The following is a 23,492-nucleotide window of genomic DNA, read 5'->3' as shown; positions in this document are numbered from 1 at the left end:
CTTGAAGCAACCTGTTTTCTCCTCTCCTTCCCTTAAAACGAAATTGTACTTACCTGAGGCCTCACCCTGGGCTCAGTCCTGTTTCAGTCAGACCCAGTCTGGTTGAAGTTGGAGAGCTCATAATGCTTAAGTTGAACCCAATCTGGTAAAATAAATGCTTAAATGAAGTCGGAGAGCTTATGATGCAAAAGCTGCGAAGCTCGGTTATCTGCGAGGGCCTCACCCATGACCTTCATCCAGGCGCAGGGAGAAAGCAGTGAGCACAAAGGGCTCAGCAGGGGTCGCTTGCTGCTCCCAGGGCCCATCAGGGTCTCCTTTGGATTCTACCTCTGACACTAGAGATGTTAAAAGGTAAACTGAGGCACACTACAATTGTCAAGCTTATTTGAGCATGCATCGATTTGAATCCAGTAGTGCCAAACAAGATGGTTGGGAGCGCTCCACCCACGGGAGCCAGGGAAGGCGGGGGTGTGAAAGGACTACGGAAGCAAGGCAAGGACGTGATTTGATCGACCATAGCTTAAGCCGTTGCCTTGTTTGGGAAAGCCTAGTTGGCTATTTGTGATTGGTTGTTCTTAAGTTTTGTTTTCTCAGATTCAAGTGCCTCGAGTCTGGCTTTGGTTAGGGTGTGCTCGCCTGGGCTACCAAGGCCTTACAGCCACCCCAGTCTAAATGGCCTCCTTGTTTGAGTTCTTGGATTAGGACTATTAGTGTACTTCCGCATGAAGCAAATCGCTTCTAACCTCTGTTTCTTCATCTGTAAAAGGGCCAGAAGAATAACGAGGTCATGAAGAAGGTTGTCAGATGCACATGAAAATCTTTGCGCCCGTGAGGTGGGCTCCGGTATTGACTGGCTGTGTATGGGTGTGTGACTTGGGGCGAGTTACTTGGTCTCTATGAACCTGTTTCCTCATCCCCTGAGCTGGTACGATAGTGGTTTTGAGGGTCCTGCCAGAGCCTGTAAAGGGCTAGGGCAGGGCTACCCCTTGTGGTGTCAGTGGCAGGGCTGAGGTAATGGGGACTTACCGTGTGACTCACAGCTGGGATTCCCTACTTTCTGGGCCTCAGTTTCCTTATCTGGGGAGCTAGAACTGCAGAGGGAAATTTTCAAGGCCAAGGACCAACTGGAAATCTTGTGATTCCCCCCAACTCTTTAAGCAGACACAGGGACCTGGGAGCTTGGGGTGCATTTTTGGGTCCTGGATCCTTCAGCTTGGGGTGCATTTTTGGGTCCTGGATCCTGGGCAAGGCCTGCCTTTAGAACTACTGCCCCCTCCTGCCTTTTCCTGGCTTTTCCCTGGATGCCCTCTCCAAGTCTTGAAAGACTCTGTGCCCTTCCACCACTCGGAGAGCCTCCCAAACCTCTCCCCGGGGCCTTGCTAAGGAAGCGAGGTTCATTAAAAGCCAACTGGGAGTAGCTTGATGCTCTCCCTTAGCTTGAGCGGGGAGGATTCTCCGGACAGATATAATGGGCTGCTGAGGTCCCCGCCTCTGCCTGCCCGGCCTCCCCCACTGCCTGCCTCCAAATGATCAGATCAGAATGGGTAGGAGAGCGTGGCTGGGGATGCACAGAGGGGGTCGGTGGAAAGGGCACTGACTGGAAAGGTGGGCAGGGGGAGCCCCCCAGAAAGCTGATTGGTAGTCCCCTGCCCAGATACAGGGACCCCATGGGCCCCATCACCACCTCCCTGTGCCAGAACTCTTTCCCAGCATGGTGTGTGTGTGGTGCCCCTGACGCTGTGGGGTCCAAGTCCCTGTCCTCTCGGATGGAGGGGGTTTGGGGTTATTTGGGATGGTGGGGTGGAAAATCAAGAATAGCTTCCAGATGCTCCAGGATGGGAGGAAATGTTGGCGCTGACCTGGAGCTGCTCCTTGCTGACTGAGCACCGGGGGCTCCTGGGCAGACGCTCACAGGCTGGAGAGCCTGGTGGATTGGCCTGGCCATCGGCCCCTTCCTGCCTTCCTCCCTCCTTGGCCCGGGGCCAAAGGGTCTCTCTTGGCAGGTACTTCCCCATAAGTCCACCAGGGGGCAGCAGGAACCAACGCATCTGCCACACTGGACCCATTTAATCTGAAATCATCAGCTCTGCATTCTCCCGACACCAGCCCTTCCCACTCCCCCTCCTGCCTCCATATCCTCTCACCTTTGGAGCATAGGGACATAGGACATAGGACATCTGGCGTTCCTGGGCTTCCGTCTCCCTTCCAGGACACATCCTGGCTCCTGTTACAGGCGGGCCTCCCCTCCCCTCTGCTGCCCGTGATGTGACTGCCCCAGGCGCTAGGATTCAGTGCGTCTTCAGGTAACGATGGTTCTGTCTTGGATCGCCCCCAGAGGCCTCAGGAAGGCGGGGTGAATCCTCGTTGTCACATAGGAAGGCCTTCTTTAGCCATTCTCCTCGGGCGTGGACGAGCGGACAAGTGCAGACAGCGGCCATGTCCACACCCTGGGCTTGCACCTGACATGGGGTGGCGGTCACCTGTAGTGATCTAACATGAATGCTTCCCAAGATAGACAGACGAGGCTCCCAACCACCAGTCCACAGGCTGGTACAGGTTTCCCGAGTGAAATGAGGAGAGACAGGTGGTGAACTGACCATCAGTAAATTAACTGTATTCCCTTTCAATGGTTCACATCTTCATTCCTTCTGAAATAATTCTGAAGAGAGATGAGAGTTAGGATTTTTAAATTTTTTTTAATGCCCTTGCATTGCAAAATAAAAGATGAAAATTTTATGCCCCCTTCCAAATTTGGAGGGAAACATGAGGGGGTCTATAAAAACCTGACTGAGGCTGGTTGGTGGAAAGAGGGCTCCGGTGGTGGGAGTGGTAGGCAGAGGCCAGGGACAAGTTGGAGAGGGCAGGTGTCTTGGCTGGGACCTAGGGACGATGCTCTCCCCACCACCCTTCAGAGCAAGATATGGCCCTCCCGTAGTTCACAGGCCTGGGGCCCCCACTCAGGTGACCAAGAGCTGTCCCTCCCCGAGGGAGGGACAAGCTGAGGATTGGGCCTGAGCAGTGACCAGAATCCTGGTAATGGAGTACGGAGTGTTAGATGACACAGTCCTCAGGATAGTGCAGCCCAGAGCAGGTGAATGAGTGAGGGAGTGAGCGGAAGGAAGAAAGGAGCAACCAAGGAAGCCGTTGTTCAGGAGTATTGACCCGAGTAGTCCAGCAGGAGGGAGGAAGCCTCATACCACCTCTAAGTTTTCAAAAAGCAAACAACAGTGAATGGAAGGGTTGGCAGAAGCCAGTAAGCTGTGAGCAGCCTGGGGTCTAAGCTGGGTGATTGCCTGTGGAGGGTCCCCAGCCAGGTGGCTGCCATCATCCCCTACCCTCCAAACAGAGGGGCTTCCCCAAGTGGGGAGCAAGGAGCCTGGGGGGGGCAGACTCACCCCACCCCTTCTCCCATCCCGTAGGCCAGTCACCCCAGCAGAGAGGGCGGCTTCGCAAATATAAGTCATTCTCCTGCCAAAACCCGTCGGTGGTTTTCCTTGAACCTTAAATAAATTCAGGGCCCTGCTCTTCCTCTGCAGGATGTTAGCACATGCCGTCCTCTCTGCCCCGAGCCTCTGCACAGGTGGTCTTTCTCCCCCTTCAAATGTCACCTCCTCAGAGGACTTGCCCTGTCCTATCACCACAGCACCAGCACGTACCAGGTGCTGGACCAAATGGCATTTGGCAAAGACCACTCTCGGTTTTGGGGATTTGAGCCAGACTGTCCACTAGGCCTGGAGCTTCCCTGCGTATACAGAGCCAGCAAGACCAGAGGCTGCCTGTCTAGTTCCGTTCTAGGGATCAACTCACCCACCATTAATGGCCACCCCAGGATCCCAGGATCCCCCTTGCATTTAGGGATCCCAATGCAATGGCTCTGAGGTGACATGAGGCTCCCTGCCTGCTATTCCAGGAGACGCCTGTGCTTGTACCCAGGGTGCCTGGTGGCAGGGGCATTGTCTTTGCTTATATATAGACAGGTTGCAAAGAGGCTTCTGAGCACTGGCTGTGGCCAGGCGAGGGGCTGGGGGAGGTGAGGAGGGAACGGCAATGGGCTGAGCATACTCCCTGGGCCCTCAGCCATCCTTATACTGATCCTGCTGGGGGGGCATCACCATCAACCCCACCTTCTGGGGTCACCTGAGGCTTAGAGAAAAGCTTGTCCATCTGTCTGTCTGTCCACCCACCCATCCATCCATCCATCCAGCACACATCCATGAGGCACCTACTAAGCCTGGCACAGGCAGGGAGAGACGAGTTGCTGGGAGACCTTCCCTTCTGCCCTCCCCCCACTTGCAGGGCCCTTGCTGAGCCCTCCCTGCAAACACGCCTGGGAATGGTCGGGCTTTAGGACCAGGCTTGAGCTGTTCAGGACCTGCTGCCTGCCTGTGCACAAACCTGGAGCTCCAAGAGCCTTGCAACTTCTGGAAGGATGGGAGCAGATCCTTGCCCCCCCTCCCCCAGAGATCTTAAAGTCACCCACCTCCCCATCTTCCCTGAGCCTGGGAAAATGAATTAAATATGATGGTAGACTCCACCCCTCCCTCACCCCCAGTGGCCTTCATCTTAGACCTGTTGAGTTCTCAAGGCACAAATGGGGAAACTGAGGCCTGGGAAGGAAATGGGAGCTGTCCAAGGTCATATAGGTCTGGGAACTCTCAGGTCAGTGCTCTTTTCTCTACTCCCCGCCGGCTGTCTTAGCTTCAGTGTCCCAGCTTGAGAAGCATGAGGAGCCCAGAGAGAGAGAGGCTGAGGGCTCTGTCCCAGCACTTGGAGGAGGGCGGTAGAGTACGCCGCGGACGGCTGAGCCATTTCCAAGCACTGAATGCACAAGGGAAGTGGTTGAGTTGAGTCTGTGGGGAGGCTTCCAGTGTGCTGGCTTCGTTGCACTTGTATGCGCGTGCTTGCATGTGTGTGAGTGTGCACACACGCTCGCCATCCATGCATCCTCTACGATCACGGTGGGCTTCGAGACTGCCTGTGTGTTGGGGAAGACACCAGGTGCCGTTCTTACAGCAGCACCCTCAGTCCAAGATCAGAGCGTTCTTAGAGATCAGCCCGCTGACCCCGGGGACAGGCTGGCCTGTGCAGGCCCCCCCAGAGCCAGGATCTCAGGGCGGAGGGGCCGCTGGCAGAGGAGTAAACAGAAGTCGGGTCCTCTTTTGGCCGTGGCCCTTGTCAGTATTTAGATGTGTCCTCAGGCATGTAGGCTGCTGGTCGGGGGCCAAGCCACCTCTTGGGGGGGGGTGCCATGGAGGAGGAGGAAAGAGCAGTGAGTGGGTCTCAGCGTAGCCCAGAGTTTTCTAGAAAGGGTAGGAGGGGGCTGGACTATATTCCTGGCTTTGCTACTTACCAGCTGTGTGACCTAGGGCAAGTCGCTTTACCTCTCTGAGCCTCAGTTTCCTTGTCTATAAAATGAGGAGTGATGATCGAACTTTCCTCTCTGGGCTGCGGCAAGGATTAAGTAAGCTACAGACATGACCCGGGAATGCCCAGCCCAGGATGAGTACGTCGTAAATGCGTCAGCTCCTGGCTCAAGGCTGAGCCTCAGCATGGCCCCACACCAGCCGTGTCATACTTATACGGCTATAATCGAGAGCACCCAACTTCTGAGACTTAACCTCGTCCTGTATGGTAACTGAGTAAGAGTCCAGGGTGAGACCAGGGCCCCTGGCATTTGTTCGGGGGTCCTGGACCAGCAGGACTGGCATTTGCCCAGGGTCAGCCCCCTGGGAGTCGCACTGGGAGCGCTCGAGTGCCCTGAGGTGGGCGTCAGCAGCCCGTTTTACAGATGAGTCCTGTGGTTCAGGGAGGTCGAGCAACCCGCCCAGGGTGACCGAGCCAGGGTAGCCCAGCTGCGTCTGACTCCGGGCCCATGTTCTCAGCGAGCCTACGCCGCAGGGGACACGGGGAGGAGCTTGGAGCCGCAGCCCCCTGGTTGGCCTGCCGGGGGTCCGCCGGGCAGGGCCCCCTGTGTTAAGTGCGTGGCTGGCGCACACATTCGCAGTTAAGCCGAGTAAATATTTACAGCCATTATGGCAATTGATTGCCTTCGATCCTGTGTGCTGCCGTGAGAGCGCCCTGCTTACTCATGCTTTCTTAAAAACAGCCTCTTCTCTCACACGTCTTTAATAATTCAGCTCCTAATTGTCTCCAAACGCAAACCCGAAAATGCCAACTCAGGGCCTTTGTCCCCCGGCTGGTCCATCTCCCGTCCTCCCTGCCAGGGGGGCCCTTACCCCTTCGCTGTGGCAGACTCAGGCCTCCAGGCCCTGCCTGTGACCACTTCCAGGAGGGGCTCAGGCCTGCTGGGTGCCGGTGTGCCCACCTCCGGCTGTTGGCAGCAGCCTGAGGAAGACAGCCTTGGAGTAATTGAGCTGCAGGGCTGAGTGGGGAGGAGGCAGGAGCGGGAAAGTGTGGCTGCTGCTCCCCAGGGAACCCTGCAGGGCTGAAGAGGAGGGAGGGCAGGGATGAGGACCTGGGGGCAGCTTGAGGTGGCAGGAAAGGCCAATCCTGAATGGGTCTCTAGACACACTTGAGGCCAGAAACTGCCCCTGTCCTGGGCTGGGGGTGGGGGTGGGGGTGGAGCCTGACCAATGTTTAGTGTGTTCTGGGAGCCAGGTCTCCAGTGCTGGGTTTCCTGGCTGGTATGCGGGGAGTCCAGGGAAGTGGACGGTGTCCCTGGCCTGTCCCCCCTGCAGGATGACGGGGCGACTAATAGCACCACTCTCAGCTCTTCTTCCCTTTCCGCCAGGCCAGTCTGGGGCACACAGGGGTTCTAGGGAAGGGTTACCTCACCCTCCCCCCAAAGAGAACATCTACCCGTGAAATCCTCATGAGGACCCCCCATGAGGGTCAGGCCCCATGAGACAGACACCATGGCAGGTGCAGCAAGGAGGGGACCAGGCTGTGGTGGCCTGACCTGGCCCAGCGGCGGTGGCTCCCAGTCCCTGTGAGGTCCCTGGGCTGACATGGGATCCTCATAAACATCAGGGACTCTGCCCTCCAGCCCCAGGCCAGGCCAAGGCCACCCAGCTATGCATTCACTCAACAAGCTATCAAGCTTGTCTGCCAGGTGTTGCCCTGGGCCCTGGGGACGTAGCCGGGATCTAAGATCAAAGTCCCTCTAGTTTATAGGCTATAAAATGAGATTGATATATAAATTATATATTTGAAAGTAATAGGGCTCCAGAAATTACACAGAGCAGGGAAGAGGGGTGGAGGACCCAGGGAAGGGCTTGGGAGGAATGTGTGACATTTGAACAGAGAAGTGAGGTGGGGAGAGAAGAGCCTAAGGGAAAGCTTTTCAGGCAGAGGGACAGCACAGGACAAAGCCAGACGTGTCTGGGGAACCGGGAGATGCTCAGAGGTCACGGGCAGGGCAGCTGGAGAGGGTCTGTGTGAAGCCCACCGCGGGAGGCTTCAGGGGTTGGTGGGAGTGGGGTGAACCCCGGGGATTTGAGCAGAGCCATGTGGGGAGCCCAGGGGCTGCCTCCTGCTCTGAGCCAGCCCTCTTGCTGCTGCTGTGAGAAGGAAAATAAGCCCCAGGGGCCAGGCCGGTGGGGGGCTCCCTGCCGTGATCAGGCACACAGGCTGGGGCAGGGTGCAGGTGACAGAGGTGGTGAGAACGGGCTGGTCCTGGAGGCATTTGAAGGTGGAGCTGAAAGGATTTGCGGACAGATGACGGGTATGGTGTAAGAGAAAGAGAGGAGGTTAAAGATAACGGTGAGGTCAAGGTTTTTGTCCTGAGCATCGGGAGCTCTGAGCATCGGGAGCTCTGAGCCTCGTTCACCGTGGGGGGAAACGAAGGAGCAGGCCTGGTGTGGGGCGAGGGTGGTGGGATGGAGGGGCCCCTCAGCTGTACCACGTTAAGTTTGAGGCATCTAAGGACATCATAGTAGAAGTGTTGACGAGGCAGGTGGCAGGTGGGATATGAGCTACTTGGGGACTGGAGAAAGTTGGGAGTCATTGGCACATACACAGGATTGAAAGCCAAGGGGCTGGACAGAAGTCGTCTAGGGCCAAGCCGGGCACACACACATGGAAAGGTCTCTGGCTCCTATGCCCATCCTCTGAGCTTGGCCCTGATGTCTGCAGAAGGTTTCTGTGGTTTATTCAGAAAAGCACTTATCTGTGTTCTGTAAAGTGACCTTGATCTTGTTCTAACCATTGGTTGGGATGAGGGCTCCCAGTTCTCCGTGCTTCTTGAACTCGACATGGGCCCCTGACACTGCTGGGCCAGCCGGAGCAGGAGCACGCGCTGGCCGGGGCAGGCACCTGCCCCATCTGGGCCAATGAGAGCCCTTTCCAGATCCTTTGACAGTGAATGGCCCTGTGTCCAGAGCAGAGATACGGTGACACCAGGGCCTGGCAGCTTCTAGTAGCCAAGAATAGAGCCACGTGGAAAAAGCCATTTGGGTGTGAGAGGCGGAGAACAGTCTGAGCCCACATTTCTGGGCATTCTTGTCCCTTTCTCTTCCTGTGGTTTGGTTTAAGGGCAGATAAATCCCTTTGCCTGAGCCAATTCAATCAAGGGAGCCCGAATCTCAGCAGTCAGACGGAGAGAAGAGGCTGGGACAGGGGTGCCTGGGGAGGTTCAGAACACAAGGGAAACATTGATTTTCCTAAGCCCTGCAAAGGCTACCCTACACCAGGCCTATGAGGGGCACGGGACACGCAAGTGGTTCCTGAGGCCAGGACCAGATATAGGGCTGACTGGGGTCAGTACTGACTGAGATCAGTACTGTGGGTGATCTGATAACTACTGAGTCCATTGTTTAAATAGATACATAGGCCTGTATTGGTTCCCTTGGATTCCCGACAGAGGTTTGACGGCTGGTGTCCTTTTGTTGATTTCTTCCACTAAGAATCTCAGGGAAACAATGAATATATGGGGGAGGTTCATGCAGCGGCCAAGGTGGCTGGTTTGGGGTTTGGGGTGCAGGGCCTCTCCCCTCCCATTGTATTCTGGGTACAGGCCTCTACGAGGTCCCTTGTTCAGTACCCAGTAGCATCCAGCAGGCATCGCTGCTCAGGGCCTGGCAAACCCCAGGGCTTGGCGAGTGTCGCCTTCACACTTACTTCTCGCGCACCTCCCGAGAAAGGAGGCAGTCACGAGGATTGACCCTGCAGCTACTGTCCTAACGTCAGGTACGGGGACCGGGCCAAGTAATCACAGTGCACACATCTGCTTCCAGTTCTCCCGGGAAGGACAGAAGAGATAACCAGAAAAGAATGAGGAAGGGGTGCCTTCAGTGAGCCAGAAATTGTAAGGAATCCCCAAAAGACAGAAGGCAGGTGGGATCACACTGAAGGAGGAAACTGGGAGAAAGCTTAGCGTAAAGATGCAGAGAAAATGCCACGGCTATCAGACTTGGGTGGGTGGCCACAGGGAGCAGAAGGGGTGCGGAAGTAGGAGCATCTGGGGGAGAACCACCCCCATGCCTCCAACCCCTTGTCTTTGCACACAGGTGCCCACCCCAGATCAGAGCTAAGCTTGGGCCTGTGGACCTAAGAAGCCGGACGGTGCCCGGGGTGACTGGCGGTGCCCAGGGAGCACAGGGGGCCTGGTCCCAAAAGAGGAGCCGCAGGCACACTCTAGGCACCGGCCGTCCCACCCCGCCTCACCCTCCCTGCGGGCTTAGAGCCCCAGGCACTTTACTTGCAGACGGGCACTGGTGCCTGAGAGCCACCCAGCGTTCGAGGAAAACCAACCCCATCGAAGAAAAGCAGTAAGCTCAGCGAAATGAAGAAGCAACACCCAAATCAACAGAGTTCCGAAGGCCAACAGAAACGGAAGTAAAGGACAGAGTAAGTAGCATAAATCCTCTCAGAGATCCAAGAGGACATCTATGCATACGAGAGAATCACAGCCTCGGAAGGGAAGGCAGGATTGCTGAACTGTGAGAACGTGCCATTGCTGGGCGGGGTAGCGGAATGGTTGCCCTAAAAAACAAATTAATGAGCTTGACTTTGTAGCCTAGAATTTCTATCAAGGAAAGAGATGAACATAGACAAAGAATTGCGCCATGGGGCAATTTTCACAGTTTCTACTTGCCACTAGAAGTCGCAGGTATGGAGAGAACAGAGAGGAGGAAATACTCGTTTGTAGAAACACCGTGGGAGTCATTTCTTCCAGCAGTGCAGCGAGGAGCCCCGGGGAGAATGAAGTGACTTCTCGGGGACCCCGCAGCGACATGCAGGATCCCCTCCTGGTTCGCCTTCTCCCCAGGGCTGGATGTCATGCTAATGGAGATGTGCTGGCCGACATGCTAGAACAGCGTTTCTCCAAGTGTGGCCCACGGGACAGTAGCGTATGTCGTGTGATCAGGGGTCCTGGGGTCAACTGCGCTTGAGAAGTGCTAGTCAGATGAGGCTAAACAGATTTTGTTTTTGTGACCTTTGGGAGGACTTTTTGCCTCCTGGGGCCTCGACTTTCCTATCTGTTCAGTGGGAATCATAATGACATCCCTGGCTGTCTTCCCGGTTTTAAGGCTCAAAGGAAACAATGCGTGTGACGTTGCACGTACGATTGTGCGAATATGAAATATCCTGTCTCGTGTGAGTCCCGTCTCTAAGTCCTCTGTCTCCTTGTGCTTCGGGCTGTATTGGGCAGCTGTATAGACTCAGCTTCTCAGATCTTTTGGAAATTTGGTCCCTAGAGTCTGTTCTTTTGGTAAAAATGTTTGTGCTAAGAGGAGACCAGGGTGCTCACTTCAGGGCCCCGTGTGTCTGTCCTCGAACCCCAGCCCTCGGGTCAAGCACAGGGCTGCCAGGATCCCTCTGCCATGCTGCCAGCAGGACTGTGGCTGTGTGCATGGGCCTCCCACCCCCCTGGCTGCTGCCCTGTGTCTTTTAGATGTTCAAGTCTGGGGGGATGAGGGCTGAGGAAGGAGCCTTGACCAAGGAGTCGAGAGACCTGGGCTCTTGTCCCCACGATGCCACTGTGTGACTTCACAACCCCTGGCTGGGCCTCTCTTATCTCATCCGTGAAATGGGAAGAAATCACTGCAGCCTCTCCCACTCACCCCTAACCTGGTCATGTAGCAGCTAGAGAGGTCGTTATAAGGAGAAGGGTAGGACAGGGCAGGCCCGGGGAGGGGAGGAGAAGGAACAAAGGCCTCATTGCCCTAGGAATAAAAGCCCTGTCTGAACCCTTACCTTGACTTCCTGGCCCCTGCCTGGCCCTGCCTCCGCCCCCTGCTCTTTTGGCCGCTTACACTGGCTCACCTTCTGTCCCCACCCAGCCACCACCTGCTCACTCCCGGTCACACTCTCCTTCATAGTCAAATCCTCTTCACCCTCTTTGCCTTCAGACCCGGGCTCGGAAGTGTTCCAGCTCCCTTTGGGAAACCCTCTGGGCCTTGGATTTGGGATGGAGCTCTTCGCAGTATGTCCCCCACCGCCATCTGTGGCCTGCCCCATTAAAACTGTCTCATGGTCTGTCTCCCCCTCTAGAATGTATGCTCCTTGAAGCCAGCAGCGACGTGTGACACATTTAATGCTGTATCTTCCTGGAGCAGAGTAGACACTCAGTAAAATATTTGTTGAATGAGTAAATGCATGAATGAACCTCGGCCTCCTTCTAACTATGAAATCCTATGTCTGTCCAGTTTGAAGGAAGGTTCAAAAACCACTTTTGCTTCTCTGGGTCTAGCTAACAGACACCTCTGGGCCCTGACCCCTCTTCCACGATGGCCTCACAAGCCCTCTGAGAAGGGGGAATGTTGGAGTGCTGCCAAGGACCTTCTTGGAGCACGTGCTCAGGTTAGAACCCCATGCTTCTGGAGCCTAGGAGGAGGGGCGAGTCCTGCAGCGGCGTCCTTGCAGTGGGAGTGGGGTAGTAACAGGTGTGAGGATGAAACAACGGTATGCACGTGAGTGCCCGGGAGAGTGCCTGGCACACAGCTGGCGCTCGGGAAATGCAGCTGCTACTGTCATTAGTCCCCAGTTCCCTCACCTTACTGAGCTCAGAGAGAAGTGTGTACCGGCTGAGACTTCCAGCCTGTGGGAGGGAGGCCAGGGTGGACCTCAGCGATCCAGGATTTTCAACCCCCAGACTCAGGCTCTGGCTTCTCACCTGCTGCTTCCCATCTCAGACCCCAAGGTTTTGATTCATCTGCATCTGGCTGACGCAGGGCCTCTGGAATCAGCACACCTCTCTGGGCTGCCAGAGGCCACCCCGAGAGCTGAGACACCAACACCAAGCATCCCGGGTGGAAATTCCCCAAGACACCCTTGGGCCCTCGGCTTGAGTACAAACAAAGAAATGCTTATGTCCAGACTTCTTCACAGATCAAGGATGTGCAGCAAGGATGTGACTTCAGAGCACTTAGCATCGGTGTCATAAAACATGAGGATTGATGACCCCGTGTGACTGGGCCGCATGCCAGGGAGAACAAGTAGACTCGGAGCTGGCCAGCGATGCTTCCTGTGTATATTTTGTGCATGGGGCCGCAGCCTGGATTCAGCAGGGTGTTAAAATGACATGATACTAGTCAACATATGCATGGAGCCCCTAGCATCTCGAGCACTCCCACATGCCTGGGGACACCTGATTTTCATGACAGTATGAGGGGGTGGGCCACGGGCTAAGGAATGTTTCCCCCACTTTGGAGATGAGGAAGCCAAGGCCCAGGGAGGTGAGAAGCAACATAGCTTAGGTCACGCAGCCTTCGATCTCCTGACTCGCCATTACCCAATCCTCTTGCCAACACAGAGAGGTAGGAAAGCCAAGTTCAGCCAAGACAAATTAATTTACCCAAAGAAACATGGTGGACATTGTACAAACTGCAGTGAAGTTGCTGAGGAGAACTATGCTTGGCCTTATCCAGTCCTGTCATTCTGGAGCTGGTTGGTTCCTCTGGATTGGACCTGTATAAGCATAAGAAAAGACATAGGAAGAGATTAGAAGTCCTCCAAATGAGAAAGGGAATGGGAATCTTCTATCACAGGGACCTAAGAAGTGCAATGAGGGGCTCTGAGGACAAGGTGGCCTCAAGTGTCCCTCTTTCCATGACCTGTTCAGTATTCCTAGACTCTTGTAAATCCTTGGGACAATAGATGGGGATTTGGATATACCTGGGTGCGGATAGAGGCATGAAGAGAGAGCCTCTCTTACTGACCAATGTGTAGTCACAGGTCATTGGGCAATCAAAAGAGAGACAGTAAGGGGTCTAGGACTCCCACAGTGACAATTGGAGACATGTCTACATGTCAAGCAGCTCGGTTCTCTCATGCCTTCCAAGTCTTTCCAGACCACGAGAACCATGGGAAAAAAGAACTGTTCAATTAAGGAACATGAAGTTCCTTTCCTTCCAGAGACCACTGGCCCTGATTCTGGGATTCTCAAGATGCTGAGAGATCCCATGACACCTGTGAGGGGCAAAAACTTATTCCCAGAGGCTGATTCGGACGTGGGAATCTCCATCTCTTTAGCACTTCTAGTGGAATGTGTCTACTGATGATAGATTCTCTCAGTTTCTGTTTAATTCAGAGTGTCTCAATTTGCCCTTCATTTTTGAAAGACATTTTTGCTGGGTATAGAATTATAGGTTGGCCAGTCATTTCTCTTCGAGCACTTTGAAAAATGTTATTCCATTGTGTTCTGGCATCTGTGGTTTCTGTCACAAAGTCTACCATCATTTGTATTATGTCCCTGAATGTCTTTTTCCTCTGGATGTCTTTGAGATTTTCTCTTTACCTTTAATTTTCAGCAGTTTGGCCATGATATGCCTAGCTGTGGTTTTCTTTGTATTTATCCCGTCTTGGTTTTGTTGAGCTTGTTGAAAATGTGGTTTGGTATCTTTCATCTGTTTTGGAAATTTTTCTGCCATTGCTTCTTCAAACTCTGATTCTTTCTCTTGCTCTCTTTCTGCTTTTTCTGGAACTTCAGTTACACATTTGTTGGGCATATTTACTTTGTCCCACATCTTCCTGATATTCTTTTCTGGGTTTTTTTTTTCTCTGACACTCAATTGTTGTCCATTCCCATTTACTGTAATTATTGATGTGGTTGGATTTCCATCTGCCCTTTGGCTACTTCTTTTCTTTTTTCTTTTTTTTTTTTTAAGATTTTATTTATTTATGTGACAGAGAGACAGCCAGCGAGAGAGGGAACACAAGCAGGGGGAGTGGGAGAGGAAGAAGCAGGCTCCCAGCGGAGGAGCCCGATGTGGGACTCGATTCCGGAACGCCGGGATCACGCCCTGAGCCGAAGGCAGACGCCTAATGACTGCGCCACCCAGGCGCCCCATTGCTACTTCTTTTCTATTTGCTCTTTTTTGTTCTCTGTTCGTCCTTTACTGCTGTCTGTTATGTTAAACATATACTTTATACCATTTTAATTCCTCTGTTGATTTTTAACACTGCATTATTTTGACTTACTTGCTTAGTGGATCATTTAGGGATTATAATATACATTTTAATTTATAACAGTTTACTTCAGAATAATATTCACTTAATTCCAGTAAAATATAAAAACTTTCCTCCAATATATTTTCTTCTTTTCTCTCCTCCTGTATGCTGTCATCATCACGTGTATTACATTCATATATGTTATAAGCCAAAGCCATACAGTGTTCTAAGTGTTGGTTTATGCAAACATATCTTTAAAGAAATTAAGAGTAAAACAAGAAAAAGTTATATTTACTCAGTCTTTTTTTAAAAGATTTTATTTATTTGAGGGGGGAGGGGCAAAGGGAGAGGAAGAGGGACAAGCAACCCCACACTGAGTGTGGAGCCCAATGGGGGGCTCAATCCCACAACCCTGAGATCACGACCTGAGCTGAAATCAAGTCAGACGCTCAACTGACTGAGCCACCCAGGCACCTCTTTACTCAATCTTTTGAATTTATTCGCAGAATTTAAATTGCTGGCACCGTCATTTTTCCCCCTGTGGATTTGATTTACTTCCTTTCAGCCTGAAGGAGACCTCTTTTAATATTTCTTGTAAGTCAAGTCTGCTAGCAATGAACTCTCTGTCTTTGTTGATCTGGGAATGTATTTTGTCTTCATTTTTGAAGGATGATTTTAGCTAGATAAAGAATTTTTGGTTGATAAGGTTTTGTTTTTCTTTCAGCACCTTGAGTATGTCATTCTTTCCAGCTATTTCCATTATTTCTGATGAGACCATGGTATTAACCATATTGTTCCCAGTATGTGATGTGCCGTGTTTCTCTTGCCGCTTTCAAGATTTTCTCTTTGTCTTTGTATTTCAACTGTTTGACTGTGATGTGTATAGGTGGGGATATCTTCATGTTTATTATTTTTGGAGTTTTTTGAGCTTCTTGAATCTAGAGATTAATGTTTTTCATCAAATTTGGGAATTTTTGCTATTATTTCTTCAAAGGTTTTCTTTGTTTCACTCTCTTCTGGTGGTCTCATCACGTATTTATCTATCTATCTATCTATTTATTTATTTATTTATTTATTTATTTATTTATAGAATATTTATTTATTTGAGAGAGAGAGAGAGAGAGAGCACAAGCAGGGGGAGCAGCAGGCAGAGGGAGAGGGAGAAGCAGATTCCCTACCAAGCAGGGAGCCCAATGTGGGACAAGATCCCAGGGCCCTGGGATCATGACCTGAGCTGAAGGCAGACACTTAACCAACTGAGCCATCAGGCACCCCTATGTTGGTATATTTAATATTGGCCTACAGGTCTGAGACTCATTTCATTTTTATTCTGTTTTTTCTCTTTGTTCTTCAGATTGGATAATTTCTGTTGATCTATCTTCAAGGTTACTGATTCTTTTTTCTGCTATCTCATATCTGCTGTTGAGTCCCTCTAATTAATTTTAAAATTTCAGTGTTTTCACTTTTCATCTCCAGAATTTTCATTTACTTCTATTTCCTGCTACTATTTTGAGATTCTTCATTCACTAAGTCATTGGTCATACCTTCCTTTAAGTCTTTAAATATGGTCTTTTTAAGTTCTTTGAATATATTTACAATAGCTGCTTCGAGGTCTTTATCTGCTAAATCCAACATCTAGTGATACTCAGAGAGTTTCTATTGACCTTTTTTTTTTCTTAAGCATGAATCACATTTTCTTTTTTTTTTTTTAAGATTTTATTTATTTATTCGACAGGATAGAGACAGCCAGCGAGAGAGGGAACACAAGCAGGGGGAGTGGGAGAGGAAGAAGCAGGTTCATAGCGGAGGAGCCTGATGTGGGGCTCGATCTCATAACGCTGGGATCACGCCCTGAGCCGAAGGCAGACGCTTTAACCGCTGTGCCACCCAGGCGCCCCAACACATTTTCTTGTTTCTTGGCATGACTTGCAATTTTTTATGGCACACTGGGTCAGGCACACGTGCAGCTTCATGTGGTAGATGATGTCTGCTTCTTCTGCAGGTCACCTGTGTTGTCAGGGTGGGAGGCAGTGAGAGACAGATGTGGGTTCCAGTTTGTTCTCACTTTTTCTCACTTCGTATCAGCCTTTTCCTCTATATCCTGGTCCTGTTGACCTACAGCAACTCCAGGCATATGGGGGGCAATACCTTCCACGGACTTCTTACTCAGCTCCCCCAGTTAAGTAAGGTCTCATTCTTATAATAAAGTCTTTATTCTCTGTCACTCTATGTCCTATATCTATATCCTGTACCAGTCATAGTGGTTCTGCTTCCCTGATCAACCCTAATGATGAAAATTTCCAATTCTTTGTTAAATTTAAGCTTCATCGTTTCAGTTGTTTTGTCCATTTCCCTTTTTATCTTTGGAAACATACTCATTGTAGCTGTTTCGAAGTCCTTATCTGCTAACTCCAAAATCTCAGCCGTATCTGTATGTTTCTATTAAGTTCATGATCAGCCACTTTTCCTTCTTCACGTCTAATCCTTTTTCATTGCATGCTGATGGGCGTGCTTGTTATGCATGGGAATGGTATGTTGTAGGGGCTCTGGGTTAGCTTCTGTCCCACGGAAGCGACCTGCAGTACTTCCTCAGAGTTGTAGTTCTGAAATCTCTGTTCAGCTTTGAGCTCCCTCAGCTACTATTCTCTGCAAGCCCTCCGAGAGTCTCTCTCTGCTCATGAACGGCCTAACAATTGACCAAGGACCCAAGGGATATTTTCATAGATTTTTGGGGCTGCTCCTTCTCTGTGGCTCCCTCATTTCCAGACGCCTTGCCCTCTCGAATCATGGCCACCTTAGCAGTCCTGGAGTCTGATCTCTATTTCCTCCATCCGGTGTGACCCCAAGTGCCAGGAGGTTCTGCTGTCCTGCATTTTGGAAAATATGCTCAGGAGTAAAGAAGGAATGAATGTGGGGATCATTTAGTGTGATTCTCAGGGATCATTGCCCTATGTTAATTGATGTCCACTGCCCACGTGTAGTTGCTTTACATGTTTTGTCTAGATTTTCTAGTTGTTTCCATTGGTAAGGTAAGTTTGATGCCAGCTGCTTCATCATGATTGGAATCTTCCTTTTCTGCACTCAACAGGGCTGAGAGAGGTTGTATCATTTGTATAGTTAAAAGCACAGATGTGTTCAAACTCACCTATGTTCTTGCTTGGTCTCTGAGTGTCGATAGGATATACAATGAATCCTTTCTCTGTGATAATAACAGAAGCTTCAGCCCCTAACGAGTACCTCGAATGGGTGAAAGTCACTGTTCTAAGTGCTTTGCATATACTGATTTATTTTACCTGCATACTCATTCTGTGACATAGGTATTATCGTTCCCATTTACTGAGTGGGAACTTACTGAGTCCGTTAAGGCTAAGTTACTTGCCCAGGGTCACATTGCTAATAAGTGGAAAAGCCAGGATTCGAAGACTGCGCTATTAACCAATATGCTACACTGTCATTTAAAAACAATCTCAATATTTTTTAAAAATGTTTTGTTTTATAGGCACTTGCATGGCACAGTTGGTTAAGTGTCCAGCTCTTGGTTTTGACTCAGGTCATGATCTCAGGCTCGTGGGATCGAGCCCCATATTGGGCTTCATGCTCAGCATGAAGTCTGCTTCAGATTCTCTCTCCCTCTTCCTCTGTCCCTTCCGCTTGGCATGCAATCTCTTTCTTTCTCTAAAATAAATAAATAAATCTTGGGGGAGGAAAGTCTTATAAGTCATGAGAAAATCACTGTAAAAGCAGAGCCTTAAAAACTATAGCTTTTCCTCCCAGGCTGCATTTAGAATATGCAGAAAGCTTTTTAACTGTAGGAGAGAGGAGAATGAGTTTTGGTGGAGAGCTAGCAGTCTCTCCTACAGTGGTGGTCTCATTCCTCTTGCCAACAACATATTTAGGCATGCCATGTGAAATAATTCCAGCCATGAAATATGAGGAAGTGTTCATGAGAGGCTTAATGGGTAAGTCTTCTTCACTATAAAAAAAGAGACATAGGAAGAGATGATCCCGTCTTTCCCAGGACATTGTCATGTCAGGATGTGATGTCTGGAACTAGGCATCCATCTTGTGGTCATGAAGGGAACAGGCTTGAGTAAGGTTAATGCCTTGAGGCTCAAGGTGTAGGTGGAAACATGAACCCAGGTCCTTAATGATACCCCTGGATCTGAGCTGATTGCCCCTAAAGCCACCCTCCTGCTGGACTTGTGTGTGTGACATGGTACATTTCCTTATGGTTTAAGTTAAAGGAATGGAGGATTTCTGTTACCTGTAGCCACAAACCCCCCACATTTCATCTGAAGTTGGGCCAGAGCAGAGACTGTGGATGGGTTCTGTGTGGCCCCCAGAGGTCGATTGGATTGGAAGATTTGGGCAACACCATAAGGTAGAGAGAAGTAGACTCCTTTAGTGTCACTTCCTAGATGTATCTGGCTCTGAGGAAGTGGGCATCCCAGGAAGAGTGTCTCTCATGCCTGTCTTGGGATGCTTTCACATCGTCAGCTTGTCAGATTCTCATAGCTGTTTGACAGACAGGTAAATGTCACCAAGTGACCCCATTTTACAAGAAGGAAATGGGAGCTCAGAGAGGTGGTGTGCCTTGGCTAACTCTGCCAACAGGTTAGGGCTGGAACTAGGGACTTGGTCCTGGTTCTCTTGGACTCCCAGTCTGGTGCTCTTGCTAGAATACCAGGATAGCCTCTGCTGAAATAATTGGAGGAAAAGCATCATCTGACATCCCATTAATTATTTTATAAATACATTGAGGCAGGCACTGTTTACACCTTCAGGAAGTTTACAATCTGGTGGGAGAACAGAAGTAAATAGGGCACCTGGGTGGCTCAGTCGGTTAAGTGTTTGCCTTCGGCTCAGGTCATGATCTCAGGGTCCTGGGATCGAGCCCCACATCTGGCTCCTGCCACTACCCCTGCTTGTACTCTCTCTGTGTCAAATAAATAAATAAAATCTTTAAAAAGAAAAAAACAGAAACAAATAAACGAACACATAAGTAAATAGCTAAACTCACATTGTGAGAACTGCAAAGAGGGAAGGGGATGGGGGGCATAGCATAGCAGAGACTAATAAGGGGGACTAGGTCAGGGACGATAACACTGCAGAAGTAACATTCACACTAAGACCCAAAGGACAAGTAGGCACTAATTAGCTGGGTGAAAAGGAAGAGGAGGAGGAGGAAGAGCATTTCTGGCTCAGAGAAGAGAATGAGCAGAGATCTGGAGGTGGGAGAGTCTTGAGCCCGTTCAGGTAGCTGCAGGTGTGGCTGGGATCATGTGAGCAAGGGAAAAGAAGAAGGGCCTGACCATGCTGGTGTCGAGGGGCATGGCAGGACTGAATTAAAATCACAGGCTGTGGAGCTTGAATGTTTGGGTTTAAATTCTGATGCTGTGTATTATCAGCTATGTGACCTTAAGCAAAGAATTAACCACTCTGTGCTTTGATTTCTTCCTGTTATCAAGTCCTTACCTTCCCGGGAGCTGTGAGGAATGAAGCTGAGTGGTGTTGAAGTGCCTAGTACTTAGTGAGTTCTTAGTAAATGTCAGCTACTCTTATGGTCCATATTAAGGATTTTGGTCTTTGTTCTATGAGTAAGACGGGTTGCATTGATCAAGACCCTTTTGGTTGCAAGGAACAGCAACCCAACTCACACTGGCTTAAGCAACAAGAGGAGGATTTATTGGCTCATACGACTGAAAGGTTTAGGTGTGCCCTTAGGCACAGCTGGGTCAAGGCATAGAACATTGTCAACTGGACTTGGGCTATTTATCTTTTGTTCTGCTTTCTCAAGAAATAACTTCAGTCTCCAGCTTTCTGTCCCCACATGGTGGCAGGGTGGCCACTTAGCTGCCACAGTGAATAAGAGTGCCTCTCTCCTGCTTGTCCCAGAGCCAGTCATGGAGGTCTCTCACTGTCCTGGCTCCCAGCTGCTACCCATCCCTGAACCAATCACTATGGCAATGGAAGGGTGGTATGCAGTGGGAAAAGAGGAATTGGTGTTGGTTGACCAGTTATATCCCCAAACCTCCAAAATCACAAGGCTGGCAGGGGCAAGGGGTTAAACAAAGGAAATTGGAGGGCTGTCACCAAATCAGGGAGAGGATGTCGAGCAGGCGAACACAACCAGTGTTGAGTCAGATAGCCACTAGAGGTTTTAAGCAAGGGAAAAGCAGGATCTGATGTCCATCTTAAGATGACCACTCTGGTTACTGAAAGGGGGAGAGACAGGAGGAGGACGGAGTGGAGATGGGGAGAGTTGCTGGCAGTCGACAGCAGCAGTCCAGGAGAAAGGGACAATGGCATGACCAGGCTGGTGGCAGTGGAGCAGAGAGGGATGAGAAAGAGGCACAGTGCCAGAGTTTGTTGGTTGACTGGGCAGGAGTGGAACAGGAAGATTCTAGTCTAAGCCAGCATTTTGGCCTGAGCAGCTAAGACAGGGAGCTTGAAGGAGGGGCACATTTGGGGAAAGGTTGACAGTTTATCTTTGAATGCACTGCATTTGAGGAGTCCTGGGACATCCATGGGGAGGCGTCCTAGAGGTATTTCTTTGAGATGTGGAATTCCGCCCGTGGACATTCTTGTCTGGTTCCTATGAAATATGAGGAGAAATAAATTGAATAATGACTGTTCTGCCCAGTAGAATGCACTAGAACCAAGGGTGGCCTGCCCTCCGGGAAAGTTGGGACAGGAACAACTTGCTGAGTTGTTTGCTGGGCATGGGTCCCTCAAACAGCATGTGTGTGGTCCAGTCCCTCCCTTAAAAGTCAAAAGACCTTTTGAAATCCTTGGGCAGCTAGGTGGTCAGTAGGCTGGGGCACCCAATTAATGTTGGTCAAATGGACAGGGTCCCAACCCACAGGAGCTGACAGCGCAGCTGTGGTGAGAGAGGAGCAGCACGGGATGACATGGACGGTGTCTGGGCGGACAGCCAAAACACGGTGCAGAATGGCGTCGCCTAGACAGCAGAGGCCGTGGTCATTCTCAGGAGGAGGTTGATACAGGCTGGTATAATCTGGGGAGGCTTCCTAGAGGCAGAACTGGAGTGGTATCAATAGCCCAGGCATAGGAAGACCATGACCTCAGGTGTGGGATGCAAGGCTAGGTTTGGGGTGTGCCCCAGACCACCCCCAAACAGCTGGCAGTCTAAAAACTTTCTAAACCAGGACACCAGGGCCTCCCAGAGCCTCCCAGACAGGGCTCCCCAGCCTTCTACTATCACCTGGGGTAGAGCCAGCTGCTCCCTCCACATTGCCCCTCATCGTTCCCTACTTCTGTGGCAGTCCTCAGCACCCCACGCTGCAGAGATTGCTCTGTATGTGCCCCTCCCCTAAGCCTGCCCCTCCTCCAAGGCAGGGAGCTGGCAGGGAGCACTGGCCGCATGCTCCGGGCAGCAGGAGGCACTTGGGGGATGTTAGGAAAGGGGCAGCTGGGAGCTAGGAGGGAAGCTACAGGCAGCTGGGAAAGGCCTGGCCTGGCACGTCATGGGTGTGGGGAGGATGTATGGGGTCTGGGGGCTTGTCTGCCAGCTTCCCTGTCCAGGTTCTGTGAAAACAGGGAGTGCGATGGGGCCATCAGCCCAGCCTCGGTGGACCTGGTTGGCCCCTGAGCTGGCAGGCCCCAAGCGAGTGAGTGAACGGGGGAGTCAGCTTCCCATCCATTAGGCCCATGGCCCAGGCTGCTAATGCCGAGCGGACATTCTGCTCTCATCCCTGGTATCCACTTAGGCATCGTTAATATTTTACACCGCAGAGCCAGGGGATCGATGTCTCATTTATAGCTCAGTGTTTATGAGCAGTCATTGAAGCTTTCCCAGGGAAGATGCTCAGGAGCACCAGGGGAAACTGAGGCAGGAGAGCAGGGTGGACCAGCCTCAGGAGGACCCTCCCTATGGCTTCCTTGGCTTGCTCAGTTCTCTATCCTCCCATCTATCTCACATCTGGCACCGTGTACCTCCCCAGCTCCAAGAACACATCATAATGGGCCATCAGAGCCTGTGACACAGGCCAGCCCTTGTCTCACTTGATCCTTTACAAGCCCCTGGAGAGGTTGGCTTGTCATCCCCATTTTAGGAAACAGGCTTAGAGAGGTTAATGTACTCTTAACCAGACCATTGATTGAGGATTGGTGGCAACTAGCTGGGACACAGGCTAGATTTTACTCAGCACTTAAGTGTGTAAATTAGAGTACAGGAGGGTCTTGAGCCTTTCTAGACTTACACACTTTAGCAGCTCGTACTCCAACAGACGTGTTCTCTGGTGATCATTAGCGGCTCTGCTTAGAACTCTTGGCCAGTGGAGACTCACTGCATGCCCACTAAATGCAGTTGAAAGCTGTGCATTTACCGTTCTTTAAAAATATCTCCAATAACTCAGACTTTTAACCAGGTGTGTTAAATACTGAAGTTGAACTGCACAGGCCAGAAGAAACCCAGCAGCCTCTCTCCCTTTGTTTCCCTTGGAAACTGTGCAGTATGCTGGGCCAGCATCTATCTACTCTGGAATCCAGGAGGCCTGGGCTGCACCTGTGCCCCTTCTCCAGTCCACCCTCTAGATCTCGGTTTCCTTCACTGTAAAACGGGGAAAAGAAATGCCCACTGGGGTAGCCCTTAAGGATTACAAGTAAACCTAGTCTTGGCTCCTGTACGCCAGCTCCAAAAGGGCGCTCCGCCCTGCACGCTTCTGTTTCCCTCCCCACCCGGGCACAGTACACGTTCAGTATTTGTTGAACGAATGACCAAGTGGGTAGCAGAGTCTCATACATGGAAGCTATTATTGTTCAGGCCCTAGGTCCAAACAGACCTGGAGCGAGGCAGGATTTCCCGCTCCGCTAAGCCAGCGGGACAGCTAAAGAACTTGGCGTTCGAAGCAGCCCGCGCTTCCCGCCCTCTAAGCCCAGGGCTGGCGAGGACACCCGGAGAGTGCAACGCCCGCCGGAGGGCAGCAGAGAGCCACGGCTCCAGCCCTCAAGTCTGGGAGTTCGGGGACTTGCAGGATCCCAGGCTCCGCCCTGCCACGCCCCCCACCTCTCCCCTTCCTCTCTCCTTCCTTTCCCACCCAGTACCCCCAGTCAGGAAGAGAGCGATCCACAAATGAATTAGCGCTCCGGTGCACTGCCCGCGCATTGCACCTGGCATC

This window comes from Ursus maritimus, unplaced genomic scaffold (genome assembly GCF_017311325.1).
Source record: "Ursus maritimus isolate PB19 unplaced genomic scaffold, ASM1731132v1 scaffold_6, whole genome shotgun sequence".
Lineage (NCBI taxonomy): Eukaryota > Metazoa > Chordata > Mammalia > Carnivora > Ursidae > Ursus > Ursus maritimus.
This window is presented reverse-complemented; position numbering follows the sequence as displayed.